Consider the following 23,700-nt stretch of genomic DNA (forward strand, 5'->3'; position numbering starts at 1 on the left):
TGGAAATGCTTTTCAGGCTCAGTACTGGGCTCAAAAGATGCAGCTCTGAGGTCTCTCATGATAGCAGGTGGTTAAATAGAAATTCGCTGCTCAACAGACCCGGCTGGAGCAAACGTATGCCAAAAATGTAAGCAGAATGAGCTTTTCAGTGAAGAGCAGCCAGACACATTTTAGCTAGTTTTACTTGTAAGTGGGGTTGGAAACGCTTTTCAGGCTCAGTACTGGGCCCAAAACATGCAGCCCTGAGGTCTCTCGTGATAGCAGGTGGTTAAATAGAAATTTGCTGCTCAGCTGACCCGGTAGGAGCAAACGTATGCCAAAAATGTAAGTAGAATAAGCTTTTCAGTGAATAGCAGCCAGGCACATTTTAGCTAGTTTTACTTGTAAGTGGGGTTGGAAACGCTTTTCAGGATCAGTACTGGGCTCAAAACATGCAGCCCTGAGGTCTCTTATGATAGCAGGTGGTTAAATAGAAATTCGCTGCTCAACTGACCCGGCAGGAGCAAACGTATGCCAAAAATGTACGCAGAATGAGCTTTTCAGTGAAGAGCAGCCAGGCACATTTTAGCTAGTTTTACTTGTAAGTGGGGTTGGAAACGCTTTTCAGGCTCAGTACTGGGCTCAAAATATGCAGCCCTGATATCTCTCGTGATAGCAGGTGGTTAAATAGAAATTTGCTGCTCAGCTGACCCGGTAGGAGCAAACGTATGCCAAAAATGTAAGCAGAAGGAGCTTTTCAGTGAATAGCAACCAGGCACATTTTAGCTAGTTTTACTCTTAAGTGGGGATGGAAACGCTTTTCAGGATCAGTACTGGGCTCAAAACATGCAGCCCTGAGGTCTCTCATGATAGCAGGTGGTTAAATAGAAATTCGCTGCTCAGCTGACCCGTCAGGAGCAAACGTATGCCAAAAATGTACGCAGAATGAGCTTTTCAGTGAAGAGCAGCCAGGCACATTTTAGCTAGTTTTACTTGTAAGTGGGGTTGGAAATGCTTTTCAGGCTCAGTACTGGGCTCACAACATGCAGCCCTGAGGTCTCTCATGATAGCAGGAGGTTAAATAGAAATTCGCTGCTCAGCTGACCCGGTAGGAGCAAACGTATGCCAAAAATTTAAGCAGAATTAGCTTTTCAGTGAATAGCAGCCTGGCACATTCTAGCAAGTTTTACTTGTAAGTGGGGATGGAAACGCTTTTCAGGCTCAGTACTTCGCTCAAAAGATGCAGCCCTGAGGTCTCTCATGATAGCAGGTGGTTAAGTACAAATTTGCCTCTTGGCTGACCCAGCAGGAGCAAACGTATATCAAAAATGTACACAGAATGAGCTTTTCAGTGAATAGCAGCCAGGCACATTTTAGCTAGTTTTACTTGTAAGTGGGGTTGGAAACGCTTTTCAGGATCAGTACTGGGCTCAAAACATGCAGCCCTGAGGTCTCTCATGATAGCAGGTGGTTAAATAGAAATTTGCTGCTCAGCTGACCCAGCAGGAGCAAACTTATGCCAAACATGTACGCAGAATGAGCTTTTCAGTGAAGAGCAGCCAGGCACATTATAGCTAGTTTTACTTGTAAGTGGGGTTGGAAATGCTTTTCAGGCTCAGTACTGGGCTCAAAACATGCAGCCCTGAGGTCTCTCATGATAGCAGGTGGTTAAATAGAAATTCGCTGCTCAGCTGACCCGGTAGGAGCAAACGTATGCCAAAAATGTACACAGAATGAGCTTTTCAGTGAATAGCAGCCAGGCACATTTTAGCTAGTTTTACTTGTAAGTGGGGTTGGAAACGCTTTTCAGGATCAGTACTGGGCACAAAACATGCAGCCCTGAGGTCTCTCATGATAGCAGGTGGTTAAATAGAAATTTGCTGCTCAGCTGACCCAGCAGGAGCAAACTTATGCCAAAAATGTACGCAGAATGAGCTTTTCAGTGAAGAGCAGCCAGGCACATTATAGCTAGTTTTACTTGTAAGTGGGGTTGGAAATGCTTTACAGGCTCAGCACTGGGCTCAAAACATGCAGCCCTGAGGTCTCTCATGATAGCAGGTGGTTAAATAGAAATTCGCTGCTCAGCTGACCCGGTAGGAGCAAACGTATGCCAAAAATCTAAGCAGAATGAGCTTTTCAGTGAATAGCAGCCAGGCACATTTTAGCTAGCTTTACTTGTAAGTAGGGTTGGAAATGCTTTTCAGGCTCAGTACTGGGCTCAAAAGATGCAGCTCTGAGGTCTCTCATGATAGCAGGTGGTTAAATAGAAATTCGCTGCTCAACTGACCCGGCTGGAGCAAACGTATGCCAAAAATGTACACAGAATGAGCTTTTCAGTGAATAGCAGCCAGGCACATTTTAGCTAGTTTTACTTGTAAGTGGGGTTGGAAACGCTTTTCAGGATCAGTACTGGGCACAAAACATGCAGCCCTGAGGTCTCTCATGACAGCAGGTGGTTAAATAGAAATTCGCTCCTGGGCTGACCCGGCAGGAGCAAACGTATGCCAAAAATGTACACAGAATGAGCTTTTCAGTGAAGAGCAGCCTGGCACATTTTAGCTAGTTTTACTTGTAAGTGGGGTTGCAAACGATTTTCAGGCTCAGTACTGCGCTCAAAAGATGCAGCCCTGAGGTCTATCATGATAGCAGGTGATTAAGTAGAAATTTGCCACTTGGCTGACCCAGCAGGCGCAAACGTATGGCAAAAATGTACACAGAATGAGCTTTTCAGTGAATAGCAGCCAGGCACACTTTAGCTAGTTTTACTTGTAAGTGGTGTTGGAAGCGCTTTTCAGGATCAGTACTGTGCTCAAAACATGCAGCCCTGAGGTCTCTCATGATAGCAGGTTGTTAAATAGAAATTTGCTGCTCAGCTGACCCGGCAGGAGCAAACGTATGCCAAAAATGTACGCAGAATGAGCCTTTCAGTGAAGAGCAGCCAGGCACATTTTAGCTAGTTTTACTTGTAAGTGGGGTTGGAAACGCTTTTCAGGCTCAGTACTGGGCTCAAAACATGCAGGCCTGAGTTCTCTCATGATAGCAGGTGGTTAAATAGAAATTCGCTGCTCAGCTGACCCGGTAGGAGCAAACATATGCCAAAAATGTAAGCAGAATGAGCTTTTCAGTGAATAGCAGCCAGGCACATTTTAGCTAGATTTACTTGTAAGTGGGGTTGGAAATGCTTTTCAGGCTCAGTACTGGGCTCAAAAGATGCAGCTCTGAGGTCTCTCCTGATAGGAGGTAGTTAAGTAGAACTTCGCTGCTCAGCTGACCCGGCAGGAGCAAATGTATGCCAAAAATGTACACAGAATGAGCTTTTCAGTAAAGAGCAGCCAGGCACATTTTAGCTAGTTTTACTTGTAAGTGGGGTTGGAAATGCTGTTCAGGCTCAGTACTGGGCTCAAAACATGCATCCCTGAGGTCTCTCATGATAGCAGGAGGTTAAATAGAAATTCGATGCTCAGCTGACCCGGTAGGAGCAAACGTATGCCTATGCCAAAAATGTACGCAGAATAAGCTTTTCAGTGAAGAGCAGCCTGGCACATTTTAGCTAGTTTTACTTGTAAGTGGGGTTGGAAACGCTTTTCAGGCTCAGTACTGGGCTCAAAACATGCAGCCCTGAGGTCTCTCGTGATAGCAGGTGGTTAAATAGAAATTTGCTGCTCAGCTGACCCGGTAGGAGCAAACGTATGCCAAAGATGTGACCAGAATGAGCTTTTCAGTGAATAGCAGCCAGGCACATTTTAGCTAGTTTTACTTGTAAGTGGGGTAGGAAATGCTTTTCAGGCTCAGTACTGGGCTCAAAAGATGCAGCTCTGAGGTCTCTCCTGATAGGAGGTAGTTAAGTAGAACTTCGCTGCTCAGCTGACCCGGCAGGAGCAGATGTATGCCAAAAATGTACGCAGAATAAGCTTTACAGTGAAGAGCAGCCAGGCACATTCTAGCAAGTTTTACTTGTAAGTGGGGTTGGAAACGCTTTTCAGGCTCAGTACTGTGCTCAAAAGATGCAGCCCTGAGGTCTCTCATGATAGCAGGTGGTTTAGTAGAAATTTGCCACTTGGCTGACCCAGCAGGAGCAAACGTATGCCAAAAATGTACACAGAATGAGCTTTTCAGTGAATAGCAGCCAGGCACATTTTAGCTAGTTTTACTTGTAAGTGGGGTTGGAAGCGCTTTTCAGGATCTGTACTGGGCTCAAAACATGCAGCCCTGAGGTCTCTCATGATAGCAGGTGGTTAAATAGAAATTTGCTGCTCAGCTGACCCGGTAGGAGCAAACGTATGCCAAAAATGTAAGCAGAAGGAGCTTTTCAGTGAATAGCAACCAGGCACATTTTAGCTAGTTTTACTCTTAAGTGGGGTTGGAAACGCTTTTCAGGATCAGTACTGGGCTCAAAACATGCAGCCCTGAGGTCTCTCATGATAGCAGGTGGTTAAATAGAAATTCGCTGCTCAGCTGACCCGGTAGGAGCAAACGTATGCCAAAAATGTACACAGAATGAGCTTTTCAGTGAATAGCAGCCAGGCACATTTTAGCTAGTTTTACTTGTAAGTGGGGTTGGAAACGCTTTTCAGGATCAGTACTGGGCACAAAACATGCAGCCCTGAGGTCTCTCATGATAGCAGGTGGTTAAATAGAAATTTGCTGCTCAGCTGACCCAGCAGGAGCAAACTTATGCCAAAAATGTACGCAGAATGAGCTTTTCAGTGAAGAGCAGCCAGGCACATTATAGCTAGTTTTACTTGTAAGTGGGGTTGAAAATGCTTTACAGGCTCAGCACTGGGCTCAAAACATGCAGCCCTGAGGTCTCTCATGATAGCAGGTGGTTAAATAGAAATTCGCTGCTCAGCTGACCCGGTAGGAGCAAACGTATGCCAAAAATCTAAGCAGAATGAGCTTTTCAGTGAATAGCAGCCAGGCACATTTTAGCTAGCTTTACTTGTAAGTAGGGTTGGAAATGCTTTTCAGGCTCAGTACTGGGCTCAAAAGATGCAGCTCTGAGGTCTCTCATGATAGCAGGTGGTTAAATAGAAATTCGCTGCTCAACTGACCCGGCTGGAGCAAACGTATGCCAAAAATGTACACAGAATGAGCTTTTCAGTGAATAGCAGCCAGGCACATTTTAGCTAGTTTTACTTGTAAGTGGGGTTGGAAACGCTTTTCAGGATCAGTACTGGGCACAAAACATGCAGCCCTGAGGTCTCTCATGACAGCAGGTGGTTAAATAGAAATTCGCTCCTGGGCTGACCCGGCAGGAGCAAACGTATGCCAAAAATGTACACAGAATGAGCTTTTCAGTGAAGAGCAGCCTGGCACATTTTAGCTAGTTTTACTTGTAAGTGGGGTTGCAAACGATTTTCAGGCTCAGTACTGCGCTCAAAAGATGCAGCCCTGAGGTCTATCATGATAGCAGGTGATTAAGTAGAAATTTGCCACTTGGCTGACCCAGCAGGCGCAAACGTATGGCAAAAATGTACACAGAATGAGCTTTTCAGTGAATAGCAGCCAGGCACACTTTAGCTAGTTTTACTTGTAAGTGGTGTTGGAAGCGCTTTTCAGGATCAGTACTGTGCTCAAAACATGCAGCCCTGAGGTCTCTCATGATAGTAGGTTGTTAAATAGAAATTTGCTGCTCAGCTGACCCGGCAGGAGCAAACGTATGCCAAAAATGTACGCAGAATGAGCCTTTCAGTGAAGAGCAGCCAGGCACATTTTAGCTAGTTTTACTTGTAAGTGGGGTTGGAAACGCTTTTCAGGCTCAGTACTGGGCTCAAAACATGCAGGCCTGAGTTCTCTCATGATAGCAGGTGGTTAAATAGAAATTCGCTGCTCAGCTGACCCGGTAGGAGCAAACATATGCCAAAAATGTAAGCAGAATGAGCTTTTCAGTGAATAGCAGCCAGGCACATTTTAGCTAGATTTACTTGTAAGTGGGGTTGGAAATGCTTTTCAGGCTCAGTACTGGGCTCAAAAGATGCAGCTCTGAGGTCTCTCCTGATAGGAGGTAGTTAAGTAGAACTTCGCTGCTCAGCTGACCCGGCAGGAGCAAATGTATGCCAAAAATGTACACAGAATGAGCTTTTCAGTAAAGAGCAGCCAGGCACATTTTAGCTAGTTTTACTTGTAAGTGGGGTTGGAAATGCTGTTCAGGCTCAGTACTGGGCTCAAAACATGCATCCCTGAGGTCTCTCATGATAGCAGGAGGTTAAATAGAAATTCGATGCTCAGCTGACCCGGTAGGAGCAAACGTATGCCTATGCCAAAAATGTACGCAGAATAAGCTTTTCAGTGAAGAGCAGCCTGGCACATTTTAGCTAGTTTTACTTGTAAGTGGGGTTGGAAACGCTTTTCAGGCTCAGTACTGGGCTCAAAACATGCAGCCCTGAGGTCTCTCGTGATAGCAGGTGGTTAAATAGAAATTTGCTGCTCAGCTGACCCGGTAGGAGCAAACGTATGCCAAAGATGTGACCAGAATGAGCTTTTCAGTGAATAGCAGCCAGGCACATTTTAGCTAGTTTTACTTGTAAGTGGGGTAGGAAATGCTTTTCAGGCTCAGTACTGGGCTCAAAAGATGCAGCTCTGAGGTCTCTCCTGATAGGAGGTAGTTAAGTAGAACTTCGCTGCTCAGCTGACCCGGCAGGAGCAGATGTATGCCAAAAATGTACGCAGAATAAGCTTTACAGTGAAGAGCAGCCAGGCACATTCTAGCAAGTTTTACTTGTAAGTGGGGTTGGAAACGCTTTTCAGGCTCAGTACTGTGCTCAAAAGATGCAGCCCTGAGGTCTCTCATGATAGCAGGTGGTTTAGTAGAAATTTGCCACTTGGCTGACCCAGCAGGAGCAAACGTATGCCAAAAATGTACACAGAATGAGCTTTTCAGTGAATAGCAGCCAGGCACATTTTAGCTAGTTTTACTTGTAAGTGGGGTTGGAAGCGCTTTTCAGGATCTGTACTGGGCTCAAAACATGCAGCCCTGAGGTCTCTCATGATAGCAGGTGGTTAAATAGAAATTTGCTGCTCAGCTGACCCGGTAGGAGCAAACGTATGCCAAAAATGTAAGCAGAAGGAGCTTTTCAGTGAATAGCAACCAGGCACATTTTAGCTAGTTTTACTCTTAAGTGGGGTTGGAAACGCTTTTCAGGATCAGTACTGGGCTCAAAACATGCAGCCCTGAGGTCTCTCATGATAGCAGGTGGTTAAATAGAAATTCGCTGCTCAGCTGACCCGTCAGGAGCAAACGTATGCCAAAAATGTACGCAGAATGAGCTTTTCAGTGAAGAGCAGCCAGGCACATTTTAGCTAGTTTTACTTGTAAGTGGGGTTGGAAATGCTTTTCAGGCTCAGTACTGGGCTCACAACATGCAGCCCTGAGGTCTCTCATGATAGCAGGAGGTTAAATAGAAATTCGCTGCTCAGCTGACCCGGTAGGAGCAAACGTATGCCAAAAATTTAAGCAGAATTAGCTTTTCAGTGAATAGCAGCCAGGCACATTCTAGCAAGTTTTACTTGTAAGTGGGGATGGAAACGCTTTTCAGGCTCAGTACTTCGCTCAAAAGATGCAGCCCTGAGGTCTCTCATGATAGCAGGTGGTTAAGTAGAAATTTGCCTCTTGGCTGACCCAGCAGGAGCAAACGTATATCAAAAATGTACACAGAATGAGCTTTTCAGTGAATAGCAGCCAGGCACATTTTAGCTAGTTTTACTTGTAAGTGGGGTTGGAAACGCTTTTCAGGATCAGTACTGGGCTCAAAACATGCAGCCCTGAGGTCTCTCATGATAGCAGGTGGTTAAATAGAAATTTGCTGCTCAGCTGACCCAGCAGGAGCAAACTTATGCCAAACATGTACGCAGAATGAGCTTTTCAGTGAAGAGCAGCCAGGCACATTATAGCTAGTTTTACTTGTAAGTGGGGTTGGAAATGCTTTTCAGGCTCAGTACTGGGCTCAAAACATGCAGCCCTGAGGTCTCTCATGATAGCAGGTGGTTAAATAGAAATTCGCTGCTCAGCTGACCCGGTAGGAGCAAACGTATGCCAAAAATGTACACAGAATGAGCTTTTCAGTGAATAGCAGCCAGGCACATTTTAGCTAGTTTTACTTGTAAGTGGGGTTGGAAACGCTTTTCAGGATCAGTACTGGGCACAAAACATGCAGCCCTGAGGTCTCTCATGATAGCAGGTGGTTAAATAGAAATTTGCTGCTCAGCTGACCCAGCAGGAGCAAACTTATGCCAAAAATGTACGCAGAATGAGCTTTTCAGTGAAGAGCAGCCAGGCACATTATAGCTAGTTTTACTTGTAAGTGGGGTTGGAAATGCTTTACAGGCTCAGCACTGGGCTCAAAACATGCAGCCCTGAGGTCTCTCATGATAGCAGGTGGTTAAATAGAAATTCGCTGCTCAGCTGACCCGGTAGGAGCAAACGTATGCCAAAAATCTAAGCAGAATGAGCTTTTCAGTGAATAGCAGCCAGGCACATTTTAGCTAGCTTTACTTGTAAGTAGGGTTGGAAATGCTTTTCAGGCTCAGTACTGGGCTCAAAAGATGCAGCTCTGAGGTCTCTCATGATAGCAGGTGGTTAAATAGAAATTCGCTGCTCAACTGACCCGGCTGGAGCAAACGTATGCCAAAAATGTACACAGAATGAGCTTTTCAGTGAATAGCAGCCAGGCACATTTTAGCTAGTTTTACTTGTAAGTGGGGTTGGAAACGCTTTTCAGGATCAGTACTGGGCACAAAACATGCAGCCCTGAGGTCTCTCATGACAGCAGGTGGTTAAATAGAAATTCGCTCCTGGGCTGACCCGGCAGGAGCAAACGTATGCCAAAAATGTACACAGAATGAGCTTTTCAGTGAAGAGCAGCCTGGCACATTTTAGCTAGTTTTACTTGTAAGTGGGGTTGCAAACGATTTTCAGGCTCAGTACTGCGCTCAAAAGATGCAGCCCTGAGGTCTATCATGATAGCAGGTGATTAAGTAGAAATTTGCCACTTGGCTGACCCAGCAGGCGCAAACGTATGGCAAAAATGTACACAGAATGAGCTTTTCAGTGAATAGCAGCCAGGCACACTTTAGCTAGTTTTACTTGTAAGTGGTGTTGGAAGCGCTTTTCAGGATTAGTACTGTGCTCAAAACATGCAGCCCTGAGGTCTCTCATGATAGCAGGTTGTTAAATAGAAATTTGCTGCTCAGCTGACCCGGCAGGAGCAAACGTATGCCAAAAATGTACGCAGAATGAGCCTTTCAGTGAAGAGCAGCCAGGCACATTTTAGCTAGTTTTACTTGTAAGTGGGGTTGGAAACGCTTTTCAGGCTCAGTACTGGGCTCAAAACATGCAGGCCTGAGTTCTCTCATGATAGCAGGTGGTTAAATAGAAATTCGCTGCTCAGCTGACCCGGTAGGAGCAAACATATGCCAAAAATGTAAGCAGAATGAGCTTTTCAGTGAATAGCAGCCAGGCACATTTTAGCTAGATTTACTTGTAAGTGGGGTTGGAAATGCTTTTCAGGCTCAGTACTGGGCTCAAAAGATGCAGCTCTGAGGTCTCTCCTGATAGGAGGTAGTTAAGTAGAACTTCGCTGCTCAGCTGACCCGGCAGGAGCAAATGTATGCCAAAAATGTACACAGAATGAGCTTTTCAGTAAAGAGCAGCCAGGCACATTTTAGCTAGTTTTACTTGTAAGTGGGGTTGGAAATGCTGTTCAGGCTCAGTACTGGGCTCAAAACATGCATCCCTGAGGTCTCTCATGATAGCAGGAGGTTAAATAGAAATTCGATGCTCAGCTGACCCGGTAGGAGCAAACGTATGCCTATGCCAAAAATGTACGCAGAATAAGCTTTTCAGTGAAGAGCAGCCTGGCACATTTTAGCTAGTTTTACTTGTAAGTGGGGTTGGAAACGCTTTTCAGGCTCAGTACTGGGCTCAAAACATGCAGCCCTGAGGTCTCTCGTGATAGCAGGTGGTTAAATAGAAATTTGCTGCTCAGCTGACCCGGTAGGAGCAAACGTATGCCAAAGATGTAAGCAGAATGAGCTTTTCAGTGAATAGCAGCCAGGCACATTTTAGCTAGTTTTACTTGTAAGTGGGGTAGGAAATGCTTTTCAGGCTCAGTACTGGGCTCAAAAGATGCAGCTCTGAGGTCTCTCCTGATAGGAGGTAGTTAAGTAGAACTTCGCTGCTCAGCTGACCCGGCAGGAGCAGATGTATGCCAAAAATGTACGCAGAATAAGCTTTACAGTGAAGAGCAGCCAGGCACATTCTAGCAAGTTTTACTTGTAAGTGGGGTTGGAAACGCTTTTCAGGCTCAGTACTGTGCTCAAAAGATGCAGCCCTGAGGTCTCTCATGATAGCAGGTGGTTTAGTAGAAATTTGCCACTTGGCTGACCCAGCAGGAGCAAACGTATGCCAAAAATGTACACAGAATGAGCTTTTCAGTGAATAGCAGCCAGGCACATTTTAGCTAGTTTTACTTGTAAGTGGGGTTGGAAGCGCTTTTCAGGATCTGTACTGGGCTCAAAACATGCAGCCCTGAGGTCTCTCATGATAGCAGGTGGTTAAATAGAAATTCGCTGCTCAGCTGACCCGGCAGGAGCAAACATATGCCAAAAATGTACGCAGAATAAGCTTTTCAGTGAAGAGCAGCCAGGCACATTTTAGCTAGTTTTACTTGTAAGTGGGGTTGGAAACGCTTGTCAGGCTCAGTACTGGGCTCAAAACATGCAGGCATGAGGTCTCTCATGATAGCAGGTGGTTAAATAGAAATTTGCTGCTCAGCTGACCCAGCAGGAGAAAATGTATGCCAAAAATGTACGCAGAATGAGCTTTTCAGTGAAGAGCAGCCAGGCACATTTTAGCTAGTTTTACTTGTAAGTGGGGTTGGAAACGCTTTTCAGGCTCAGTACTGGGCTCAAAACATGCAGCCCTGAGGTCTCTCATGATAGCAGGAGGTTAAATAGAAATTCGCTGCTCAGCTGACCCGGTAGGAGCAAACGTATGCCAAAAATGTAAGCAGAATAAGCTTTTCAGTGAATAGCAGCCAGGCACATTTTAGCTAGTTCTACTTGTAAGTGGGGTTGGAAATGCTTTTCAGGCTCAGTACGGGGCTCAAAAGATGCAGCTCTGAGGTCTCTCATGATAGCAGGTGGTTAAATAGAAATTCACTGCTCAACTGACCCGGCAGGAACAAACGTATGCCAAAAATGTACGCAGAATGAGCTTTTCAGTGAAGAGCAGCCTGGCACATTTTTGCTAGTTTTACTTGTAAGTGGGGTTGGAAACACTTTTCAGGCTCAGTACTGGGCTCAAAACATGCAGCCCTGAGGTCTCTCGTGATAGCAGGTGGTTAAATAGAAATTTGCTGCTCAGCTGACCCGGTAGGAGCAAACGTATGCCAAAAATGTAAGCAGAATGAACTTTTCAGTGAATAGCAGCCAGGCACATTTTAGCTAGTTTTACTTGTAAGTGGGGTTGGAAATGCTTTTCAGGCTCAGTACTGGGCTCAAAAGATGCATCTCTGAGGTCTCTCCTGATAGGAGGTAGTTAAGTAGAACTTCGCTGCTCAGCTGAGCCGGCAGGAGCAGATGTATGCCAAAAATGTACGCAGAATGAGCTTTACAGTGAAGAGCAGCCAGGCACATTCTAGCAAGTTTTACTTGTAAGTGGGGTTGGAAACGCTTTTCAGGCTCAGTACTGTGCTCAAAAGATGCAGCCCTGAGGTCTCTCATGATAGCAGGTGGTTAAGTAGAAATTTTCCACTTGGCTGACCCAGCAGGAGCAAACGTATGCCAAAAATGTACACAGAATGAGCTTTTCAGTGAATAGCAGTCAGGCACATTTTAGCTAGTTTTACTTGTAAGTGGGGTTGGAAGCGTTTTTCAGGATCTGTACTGGGCTCAAAACATGCAGCCCTGAGGTCTCTCGTGATAGCAGGTGGTTAAATAGAAATTCGCTGCTCAGCTGACCCGGCAGGAGCAAACATATGCCAAAAATGTACGCAGAATAAGCTTTTCAGTGAAGAGCAGCCATGCACATTTTAGCTAGTTTTACTTGTAAGTAGGGTTGGAAACGCTTGTCAGGCTCAGTACTGGGCTCAAAACATGCAGGCATGAGGTCTCTCATGATAGCAGGTGGTTAAATAGAAATTTGCTGCTCAGCTGACCCAGCAGGAGAAAATGTATGCCAAAAATGTACGCAGAATGAGCTTTTCAGTGAAGAGCAGCCAGGCACATTTTAGCTAGTTTTACTTGTAAGTGGGGTTGGAAACGCTTTTCAGGATCAGTACTGGGCTCAAAACATGCAGCCCTGAGGTCTCTCATGATAGCAGGTGGTTAAATAGAAATTTGCTGCTCAGCTGACCCGGTAGGAGCAAACGTATGCCAAAAATGTAAGCAGAATGAGCTTTTCAGTGAATAGCAGCCAGGCACATTTTAGCTAGCTTTACTTGTAAGTGGGGTTGGAAACGCTTTTCAGGCTCAGTACTGGGCTCAAAACATGCAGCCCTGAGGTCTCTCATGATAGCAGGTGGTTAAATAGAAATTCGCTGCTCAGCTGACCCGGCAGGAGCAAACGTATGCCAAAAATGTACGCAGAATGAGCTTTTCAGTGAAGAGCAGCCAGGCACATTTTAGCTAGTTTTACTTGTAAGTGGGGTTGGAAGCGCTTTTCAGGATCTGTACTGGGCTCAAAACATGCAGCCCTGAGGTCTCTCGTGATAGCAGGTGGTTAAATAGAAATTCGCTGCTCAGCTGACCCGGCAGGAGCAAACATATGCCAAAAATGTACGCAGAATAAGCTTTTCAGTGAAGAGCAGCCATGCACATTTTAGCTAGTTTTACTTGTAAGTAGGGTTGGAAACGTTTGTCAGGCTCAGTACTGGGCTCAAAACATGCAGGCATGAGGTCTCTCATGATAGCAGGTGGTTAAATAGAAATTTGCTGCTCAGCTGACCCAGCAGGAGAAAATGTATGCCAAAAATGTACGCAGAATGAGCTTTTCAGTGAAGAGCAGCCAGGCACATTTTAGCTAGTTTTACTTGTAAGTGGGGTTGGAAACGCTTTTCAGGATCAGTACTGGGCTCAAAACATGCAGCCCTGAGGTCTCTCATGATAGCAGGTGGTTAAATAGAAATTTGCTGCTCAGCTGACCCGGTAGGAGCAAACGTATGCCAAAAATGTAAGCAGAATGAGCTTTTCAGTGAATAGCAGCCAGGCACATTTTAGCTAGCTTTACTTGTAAGTGGGGTTGGAAACGCTTTTCAGGCTCAGTACTGGGCTCAAAACATGCAGCCCTGAGGTCTCTCATGATAGCAGGTGGTTAAATAGAAATTCGCTGCTCAGCTGACCCGGCAGGAGCAAACGTATGCCAAAAATGTACGCAGAATGAGCTTTTCAGTGAAGAGCAGCCAGGCACATTTTAGCTAGTTTTACTTGTAAGTGGGGTTGGAAACGCTTTTCAGGCTCAGTACTGGGCTCAAAACATGCAGCCCTGAGGTGTCTCATGATAGCAGGTGGTTAAATAGAAATTGGCTGCCCAGCTGACCCGGTAGGAGCAAACGTATGCCAAAAATGTAAGCAGAATGAGCTTTTCAGTGAATAGCAGCCAGGCACATTCTAGCAAGTTTTACTTGTAAGTGGGGATGGAAACGCTTTTCAGGCTCAGTACTGCGCTCAAAAGATGCAGCCCTGAGGTCTCTCATGATAGCAGGTGGTTAAGTAGAAATTTGCCACTTGGCTGACCCAGCAGGAGCAAACGTATGCCAAAAATGTAAGCAGAATGAGCTTTTCAGTGAATAGCAGCCAGGCACATTTTAGCTAGATTTACTTGTAAGTGGGGTTGGAAATGCTTTTCAGGCTCAGTACTGGGCTCAAAAGATGCAGCTCTGAGGTCTCTCCTGATAGGAGGTAGTTAAGTAGAACTTCGCTGCTCAGCTGACCCGGCAGGAGCAAATGTATGCCAAAAATGTACACAGAATGAGCTTTTCAGTGAAGAGCAGCCAGGCACATTTTAGCTAGTTTTACTTGTAAGTGGGGTTGGAAACGCTTTTCAGGCTCAGTACTGGGCTCGAGACATGCAGCCCTGAGGTCTCTCATGATATCAGGAGGTTAAATAGAAATTCGCTTCTCAGCTGACCCGGTAGGAGCAAACGTATGACAAAAATGTAAGCAGAATAAGCTTTTCAGTGAATATCAGCCAGGCACATTTTAGCTAGTTTTACTTGTAAGTGGGGTTGGAAACGCTTTTTAGGATCAGTACTGGGCTCAAAACATGCAGCCCTGAGGTCTCTCATGATAGCAGGTGGTTAAATAGAAATTTGCTGCTCAACTGACCCGGCAGGAGCAAACGTATGCCAAAAATGTACGCAGAATCAGCTTTTCAGTGAAGAGCAGCCAGGCACATTTTAGCTAGTTTTACTTGTAAGTGGGGTTGGAAACGCTTTTCAGGCTCAGTACTGGGCTCAAAACATGCAGCCCTGAGGTCTCTCGTGATAGCAGGTGGTTAAATAGAAATTTGCTGCTCAGCTGACCCGGTAGGAGCAAACGTATGCCAAAAATGTAAGCAGAATGAGCTTTTCAGGGAATAGCAGCCAGGCACATTTTAGCTAGTTTTACTTGTAAGTGGGGTTGGAAATGCTTTTCAGGATCAGTACTGGGTTCAAAACATGCAGCCCTGAGGTCTCTCATGATAGCTGGTGGTTAAATAGAAATTCGCTGCTCAGCTGACCCGGCAGGAGCAAACGTATGCCAAAAATGTACGCAGAATGAGCTTTTCAGTGAAGAGCAGCCAGGCACTTTTTAGCTAGTTTTACTTGTAAGTGGGGTTGGAAACGCTTTTCAGGCTCAGTACTGGGCTCAAAACATGCAGCCCTGGGGTCTCTCATGATAGCAGGTGGTTAAGTAGAAATGTGCCTCTTGGCTGACCCAGCTGGAGCAACGTATGCCAAAAATGTACACAGAATGAGCTTTTCAGTGAATAGCAGCCAGGCACATTTTAGCTAGTTTTACTTGTAAGTGGGGTTGGAAACGCTTTTCAGGATCAGTACTGGGCTCAAAACATGCAGCCCTGAGGTCCCTCATGATAGCAGGTGGTTAAGTAGAAATTTGCCTCTTGGCTGACCCAGCAGGAGCAAACGTATGCCAAAAATGTAAGCAGAAAGAGCTTTTCAGTGAATAGCAGCCAGGCTCATTTTAGCTAGATTTACTTGTAAGTGGGGTTGGAAATGCTTTTCAGGCTCAGTACTGGTCTCAAAAGATGCAGCTCTGAGGTCTCTCCTGATAGGAGGTAGTTAAGTAGAACTTCGCTGCTCAGCTGACCCGGCAGGAGCTAATGTATGCCAAAAATGTACACAGAATGAGCTTTTCAGTGAAGAGCAGCCAGGCACATTTTAGCTAGTTTTACTTGTAAGTGGGGTTGGAAACGCTTTTCAGGCTCAGTACTGGGCTCAAAACATGCAGCCCTGAGGTCTCTCATGATAGCAGGAGGTTAAATAGAAATTCGCTTCTCAGCTGACCCGGTAGGAGCAAACGTATGACAAAAATGTAAGCAGAATAAGCTTTTCAGTGAATAGCAGCCAGGCACATTTTAGCTAGTTTTACTTGTAAGTGGGGTTGGAAACGCTTTTCAGGATCAGTACTGGGCTCAAAACATGCAGCCCTGAGGTCTCTCATGATAGCAGGTGGTTAAATAGAAATTCGCTTCTCAACTGACCCGGCAGGAGCAAACGTATGCCAAAAATGTACGCAGAGTGAGCTTTTCAGTGAAGAGCAGCCAGGCACATTTTAGCTAGTTTTACTTGTAAGTGGGGTTGGAATTGCTTTTCAGGCTCAGTACTGGGGTCAAAACATGCAGCCCTGAGGTCTCTCATGATAGCAGGTGGTTAAATAGAAATTTGCTGCTCAGCTGACCCGGTAGGAGCAAACGTATGCCAAAAATGTAAGCAGAATGAGCTTTTCAGTGAATAGCAGCCAGGCACATTTTAGCTAGTTTTACTTGTAAGTGGGGTTAGAAATGCTTTTCAGGGTCAGTACTGGGCTCAAAACATGCAGCCCTGAGGTCTCTCATGATAGCTGGTGGTTAAATAGAAATTTGCTGCTCAGCTGACCCGGCAGGAGCAAACGTATGCCAACAATGTACGCAGAATGAGCTTTTCAGTGAAGAGCAGCCAGGCACATTTTAGCTAGTTTTACTTGTAAGTGGGGTTGGAAACGCTTTTCAGGCTCAGTACTGGGCTCAAAACATGCAGCCCTGGGGTCTCTCATGATAGCAGGTGGTTAAATAGAAATTGGCTACTCAGCTGACCCGGTAGGAGCAAATGTATGCAAAAAATGTAAGCAGCATGAGCTTTTCAGTGAATAGCAGCCAGGCACATTCTTGCAAGTTTTACTTGTAAGTGGGGATGGAAACGCTTTTCAGGCTCAGTACTGCGCTCAAAAGATGCAGCCCTGAGGTCTCTCATGATAGCAGGTAGTTAAGTAGAAATGTGCCTCTTGGCTGACCCAGCAGGAGCAAACGTATGCCAAAAATGTACACAGAATGAGCTTTTCAGTGAATAGCAGCCAGGCACATTTTAGCTAGTTTTACTCGTAAGTGGGGTTGGAAACGCTTTTCAGGATCAGAACTGGGCTCAATACATGCAGCCCTGAGGTCTCTCATGATAGCAGGTGGTTAAATAGAAATTCGCTGCTCAGCTGACCCAGCAGGAGCAAACGTATGCCAAAAATGTAAGCAGAATGAGCTTTTCAGTGAATAGCAGCCAGGCACATTTTAGCTAGTTTTACTTGTAAGTGGGGTTGGAAATGCTTTACAGGCTCAGTAGTGGGCTCACAAGATGTAGCTCTGAGGTCTCTCCTGATAGGAGGTAGTTAAGTAGAACTTCACTGCTCAGCTGACCCGGCAGGAGCAAATGTATGCCAAAAATGTACACAGAATGAGCTTTTCAGTGAAGAGCAGCCAGGCACATTTTAGCTAGTTTAACTTGTAAGTGGGGTTGGAAACGCTTTTCAGGCTCAGTACTGGGCTCAAAACATGCAGCCCTGAGGTCTCTCATGATAGCAGGAGGTTTAATAGAAATTCGCTTCTCAGCTGACCTGGTAGGAGCAAACGTATGCCAAAAATGTAAGCAGAATAAGCTTTTCAGTGAATAGCAGCCAGGCACATTTTAGCTAGTTTTACTTGTAAGTGGGAATGGAAACGCTTTTCAGGCTCAGTACTGCGCTCAAAAGATGCAGCCCTGAGGTCTCTCATGATAGCAGGTGGTTAAGTAGAAATGTGCCTCTTGGCTGACCCAGCTGGAGCAACATATGCCAAAAATGTACACAGAATGAGCTTTTCAGTGAACAGCAGCCAGGCACATTTTAGCTAGATTTACTTGTAAGTGGGGTTGGAAACGCTTTTCAGGATCAGTACTGGACTCAAAACATGCAGCCCTGAGGTCTCTCCATGATAGCAGGTGGTTAAACAGAAATTCACTGCTCAGCTGACCCAGCAGGAGCAAACGTATGCCAAAAATGTACGCAGAATGAGATTTTCAGTGAAGAGCAGCCTGGCACATTTTACCTAGATTTACTTGTAAGTGGGGTTGGAAACGCTTTTCAGGCTCAGTACTGGGCTCAAAACATGCAGCCCTGAGGTCTCTCATGATAGCAGGTGGTTAAATAGAAATTCGCTGCTCAGCTAACCCGGCAGGAGCAAACGTATGCCAAAAATGTACGCAGAATGAGCTTTTCAGTGAAGAGCAGCCAGGCACATTTTAGCTAGTTTTACTTGTAAGTGGGGTTGGAAACGCTTTTCAGGCTCAGTACTGGGCTCAAAACATGCAGCCCTGAGGTCTCTCATGATAGCAGGTGGTTAAGTAGAAATTTGCCACTTGGCTGACCCAGCAGGCGCAAACGTATGGCAAAAATGTACACAGAATGAGCTTTTCAGTGAATAGCAGCCAGGCACACTTTAGCTAGTTTTACTTGTAAGTGGGGTTGGAAGCGCTTTTCAGGATCAGTACTGTGCTCAAAACATGCAGCCCTGAGGTCTCTCATGATAGCAGGTTGTTAAATAGAAATTTGCTGCTCAGCTGACCCGGCAGGAGCAAACGTATGCCAAAAATGTACGCAGGATGAGCTTTTCAGTGAAGAGCAGCCATGCACATTTTAGCTAGTTTTACTTGTAAGTGGGGTTGGAAACGCTTTTCAGGCTCAGTACTGGGCTCAAAACATGCAGGCCTGAGTTCTCTCATGATAGCAGGTGGTTAAATAGAATTTCGCTGCTCAGCTGACCCGGCAGGAGCAAATGTATGCCAAAAATGTACGCAGAATGAGCTTTTCAGTGAAGAGCAGCCAGGCACATTTTAGCTAGTTTTACTTGTAAGTGGGGTTGGAAACGCTTTTCAGGCTCAGTACTGGGCTCAAAACATGCAGCCCTGAGGTCTCTCATGATAGCAGGAGGTTAAATAGAAATTCGATGCTCAGCTGACCCGGTAGGAGCAAACGTATGCCAAAAATGTAAGCAGAAGGAGCTTTTCAGTAAATAGCAACCAGGCATATTTTAGCTAGTTTTACTTGTAAGTGGGGTTGGAAACGCTTTTCAGGCTCAGTACTGGGCTCAAAACATGCAGCCCTGAGGTCACTCATGATAGCAGGTGGTTAAATAGAAATTCGCTGCTCAGCTGACCCGGCAGGAGCAAACGTATGCCAAAAATGTACGCAGAATAAGCTTTTCAGTGAAGAGCAGCCAGGCACATTTTAGCTAGTTTTACTTGTAAGTGGGGTTGGAAACGCTTGTCAGGCTCAGTACTGGGCTCAAAACATGCAGGCATGAGGTCTCTCATGATAGCAGGTGGTTAAAACGAAATTCGCTGCTCAGCTGACCAGGCAGGAGCAAATATATGCCAAAAATGTACGCAGAATGAGCTTTTCAGTGAAGAGCAGCCAGGCACATTTTAGCTAGTTTTACTTGTAAGTGGGGTTGGAAACGCTTTTCAGGCTCAGTACTGGGCTCAAAACATGCAGCCCTGAGGTCTCTCATGATAGCAGGTGGTTAAATAGAAATTGGCTGCTCAGCTGACCCGGTAGGAGCAAACGTATGCCAAAAATGTAAGCAGAATGAGCTTTTCAGTGAATAGCAGCCAGGCACATTCTAGCAAGTTTTACTTGTAAGTGGGGATGGAAACGCTTTTCAGGCTCAGTACTGCGCTCAAAAGATGCAGACCTGAGGTCTCTCATGATAGCAGGTGGTTAAGTAGAAATTTGCCTCTTGGCTGACCCAGTAGGAGCAAACGTATGCCAAAAATGTACACAAAATGAGCTTTTCAGTGAATAGCAGCCAGGCACATTTTAGCTAGTTTTACTCGTAAGTGGGGTTGGAAACGCTTTTCAGGCTCAGTACTGCGCTCAAAAGATGCAGACCTGAGGTCTCTCATGATAGCAGGTGGTTAAGTAGAAATTTGACTCTTGGCTGACCCAGTAGGAGCAAACGTGTGCCAAAAATGTACACAAAATGAGCTTCTCACTGAATAGCAGCCAGGCACATTGTAGCTAGTTTTACTTGTAAGTGGGGTTGGAAGCGCTTTTCAGGATCTGTACTGGGCTCAAAACATGCAGCCCTGAGGTCTCTCATGATAGCAGGTGGTTAAAAAGAATTTCGCTGCTCAGCTGACCCGGCAGAAGGAAACGTATGCCAAAAATGTACGCAGAATAAGCTTTTCAGTGAAGAGCAGCCAGGCACATTTTAGCTAGTTTTACTTGTAAGTGGGGTTGGAAACACTTTTCAGGCTCAGTACTGGGCTCAAAACATGCAGCCTTGAGGTCTCTCATGATAGCAGGTGGTTAAATAGAAATGTGCTGCTCAGCTGACCCGGTAGGAGCAAACGTATGCCAAAAATGTAAGCAGAATGAGCTTTTCAGTGAATAGCAGCCAGGCACATTTTAGCTAGCTTTACTTGTAAGTGGGGTTGGAAATGCTTTTCAGGCTCAGTACTGGGCTCAAAAGATGCAGCTCTGAGGTCATTCATGATAGCAGGTGGTTAAATAGAAATTTGCTGCTCAACTGACCCGGCTGGAGCAAACGTATGCCAAAAATGTACGCAGAATGAGCTTTTCAGTATAGAGCAGCCAGGCACATTTTAGCTAGTTTTACTTGTAAGTGGGGTTGGAAACGCATTTCAGGATCAGTACTGGGCACAAAACATGCAGCCCTGAGGTCTCTCATGATAGCAGGTGGTTAAATAGAACTACGCTCCTGGGCTGACCCGGCAGGATCAAACGTATGCCAAAAATGTAAGCAGAATAAGCTTTTCAGTGAATAGCAACCAGGCACATTTTAGCTAGTTTTACTTGTAAGTGGGGTTGGAAACGCTTTTCAGGATCAGTACTGGGCTCAAAACATGCAGCCCTGAGGTCTCTCATGATAGCAGGTGGTTAAATAGAAATTCGCTGCTCAACTGACCCGGAAGGAGCAAACGTATGCCAAAAAAGGAACGCAGAATGAGCTTTTCAGTGAAGAGCAGCCAGGCACATTTTAGCTAGTTTTACTTGTAAGTGGGGTTGGAAACACTTTTCAGGCTCAGTACTGGGCTCAAAACATGCAGCCCTGAGGTCTCTCGTGATAGCAGGTGGTTAAATAGAAATTTGCTGCTCAGCTGACCCGGTATGAGCAAAGGTATGCCAAAAATGTAAGCAGAAGGAGCTTTTCAGTGAATAGCAACCAGGCATATTTTAGCTAGTTTTACTTGTAAGTGGGGTTGGAAACGCTTTTCAGGCTCAGTACTGGGCTCAAAACATGCAGCCCTGAGGTCTCTCATGATAGCAGGTGGTTAAATAGAAATTCGCTGCTCAGCTGACCCGGCAGGAGCAAACGTATGCCAAAAATGTACGCAGAATAAGCTTTTCAGTGAAGAGCAGCAAGGCACATTTTAGCTAGTTTTACTTGTAAGTGGGGTTGGAAACGCTTGTCAGGCTCAGTACTGGGCTCAAAACATGCAGGCATGAGGTCTCTCATGATAGCAGGTGGTTAAAACGAAATTCGCTGCTCAGCTGACCAGGCAGGAGCAAATGTATGCCAAAAATGTACGCAGAATGAGCTTTTCAGTGAAGAGCAGCCAGGCACATTTTAGCTAGTTTTACTTGTAAGTGGGGTTGGAAACGCTTTTCAGGCTCAGTACTGGGCTCAAAACATGCAGCCCTGAGGTCTCTCATGATAGCAGGTGGTTAAATAGAAATTGGCTGCTCAGCTGACCCGGTAGGAGCAAACGTATGCCAAAAATGTAAGCAGAATGAGCTTTTCAGTGAATAGCAGCCAGGCTCATTCTAGCAAGTTTTACTTGTAAGTGGGGATGGAAACTCTTTTCAGGCTCAGTACTGCGCTCAAAAGATGCAGCCCTGAGGTCTCTCATGATAGCAGGTGGTTAAGTAGAAATTTGCCTGTTGGCTGACCCAGCAGGAGCAAACGTATGCCAAAAATGTACACAAAATGAGCTTTTCAGTGAATAGCAGCCAGGCACATTTTAGCTAGTTTTACTCGTAAGTGGGGTTGGAAACGCTTTTCAGGATCAGTACTGGGCTCAAAACATGCAGCCATGATAGCAGGTGGTTAAATAGAAATTCGCTGCTCAATTGACCCAGCAGGAGCAAACGTATGCCAAAAATGTACGCAGAATGAGCTTTTCAGTGAAGAGCAGCCTGGCACATTTTAGCTAGTTTTACTTGTAAGTGGGGTTGGAAACGCTTTTCAGGCTCAGTACGGGGCTCAAAAGATGCAGCTCTGAGGTCTCTCATGATAGCAGGTGGTTAAATAGAAATTCACTGCTCAACTGACCCGGCAGGAGCAGATGTATGCCAAAAATGTAAGCAGAATGAGCTTTTCAGTGAAGAGCAGCCAGGCACATTTTAGCTAGTTTTACTTGTAAGTGGGGTTGGAAACGCTTTTCAGGCTCAGTACTGGGCTCAAAACATGCAGCCCTGAGGTCTCTCATGATAGCAGGAGGTTAAATAGAAATTCGATGCTCAGCTGACCCGGTAGGAGCAAACGTATGCCAAAAATGTAAGCAGAAGGAGCTTTTCAGTAAATAGCAACCAGGCATATTTTAGCTAGTTTTACTTGTAAGTGGGGTTGGAAACGCTTTTCAGGCTCAGTACTGGGCTCAAAACATGCAGCCCTGAGGTCACTCATGATAGCAGGTGGTTAAATAGAAATTCGCTGCTCAGCTGACCCGGCAGGAGCAAACGTATGCCAAAAATGTACGCAGAATAAGCTTTTCAGTGAAGAGCAGCCAGGCACATTTTAGCTAGTTTTACTTGTAAGTGGGGTTGGAAACGCTTGTCAGGCTCAGTACTGGGCTCAAAACATGCAGGCATGAGGTCTCTCATGATAGCAGGTGGTTAAAACGAAATTCGCTGCTCAGCTGACCAGGCAGGAGCAAATATATGCCAAAAATGTACGCAGAATGAGCTTTTCAGTGAAGAGCAGCCAGGCACATTTTAGCTAGTTTTACTTGTAAGTGGGGTTGGAAACGCTTTTCAGGCTCAGTACTGGGCTCAAAACATGCAGCCCTGAGGTCTCTCATGATAGCAGGTGGTTAAATAGAAATTGGCTGCTCAGCTGACCCGGTAGGAGCAAACGTATGCCAAAAATGTAAGCAGAATGAGCTTTTCAGTGAATAGCAGCCAGGCACATTCTAGCAAGTTTTACTTGTAAGTGGGGATGGAAACGCTTTTCAGGCTCAGTACTGCGCTCAAAAGATGCAGACCTGAGGTCTCTCATGATAGCAGGTGGTTAAGTAGAAATTTGCCTCTTGGCTGACCCAGTAGGAGCAAACGTATGCCAAAAATGTACACAAAATGAGCTTTTCAGTGAATAGCAGCCAGGCACATTTTAGCTAGTTTTACTCGTAAGTGGGGTTGGAAACGCTTTTCAGGCTCAGTACTGCGCTCAAAAGATGCAGACCTGAGGTCTCTCATGATAGCAGGTGGTTAAGTAGAAATTTGACTCTTGGCTGACCCAGTAGGAGCAAACGTGTGCCAAAAATGTACACAAAATGAGCTTCTCACTGAATAGCAGCCAGGCACATTGTAGCTAGTTTTACTTGTAAGTGGGGTTGGAAGCGCTTTTCAGGATCTGTACTGGGCTCAAAACATGCAGCCCTGAGGTCTCTCATGATAGCAGGTGGTTAAAAAGAATTTCGCTGCTCAGCTGACCCGGCAGAAGGAAACGTATGCCAAAAATGTACGCAGAATAAGCTTTTCAGTGAAGAGCAGCCAGGCACATTTTAGCTAGTTTTACTTGTAAGTGGGGTTGGAAACACTTTTCAGGCTCAGTACTGGGCTCAAAACATGCAGCCTTGAGGTCTCTCATGATAGCAGGTGGTTAAATAGAAATTTGCTGCTCAGCTGACCCGGTAGGAGCAAACGTATGCCAAAAATGTAAGCAGAATGAGCTTTTCAGTGAATAGCAGCCAGGCACATTTTAGCTAGCTTTACTTGTAAGTGGGGTTGGAAATGCTTTTCAGGCTCAGTACTGGGCTCAAAAGATGCAGCTCTGAGGTCATTCATGATAGCAGGTGGTTAAATAGAAATTTGCTGCTCAACTGACCCGGCTGGAGCAAACGTATGCCAAAAATGTACGCAGAATGAGCTTTTCAGTATAGAGCAGCCAGGCACATTTTAGCTAGTTTTACTTGTAAGTGGGGTTGGAAACGCATTTCAGGATCAGTACTGGGCACAAAACATGCAGCCCTGAGGTCT

Source organism: Lissotriton vulgaris, chromosome 7 (assembly GCF_964263255.1).
Source record: "Lissotriton vulgaris chromosome 7, aLisVul1.2, whole genome shotgun sequence".
Classification (NCBI taxonomy): Eukaryota; Metazoa; Chordata; class Amphibia; order Caudata; family Salamandridae; genus Lissotriton; species Lissotriton vulgaris.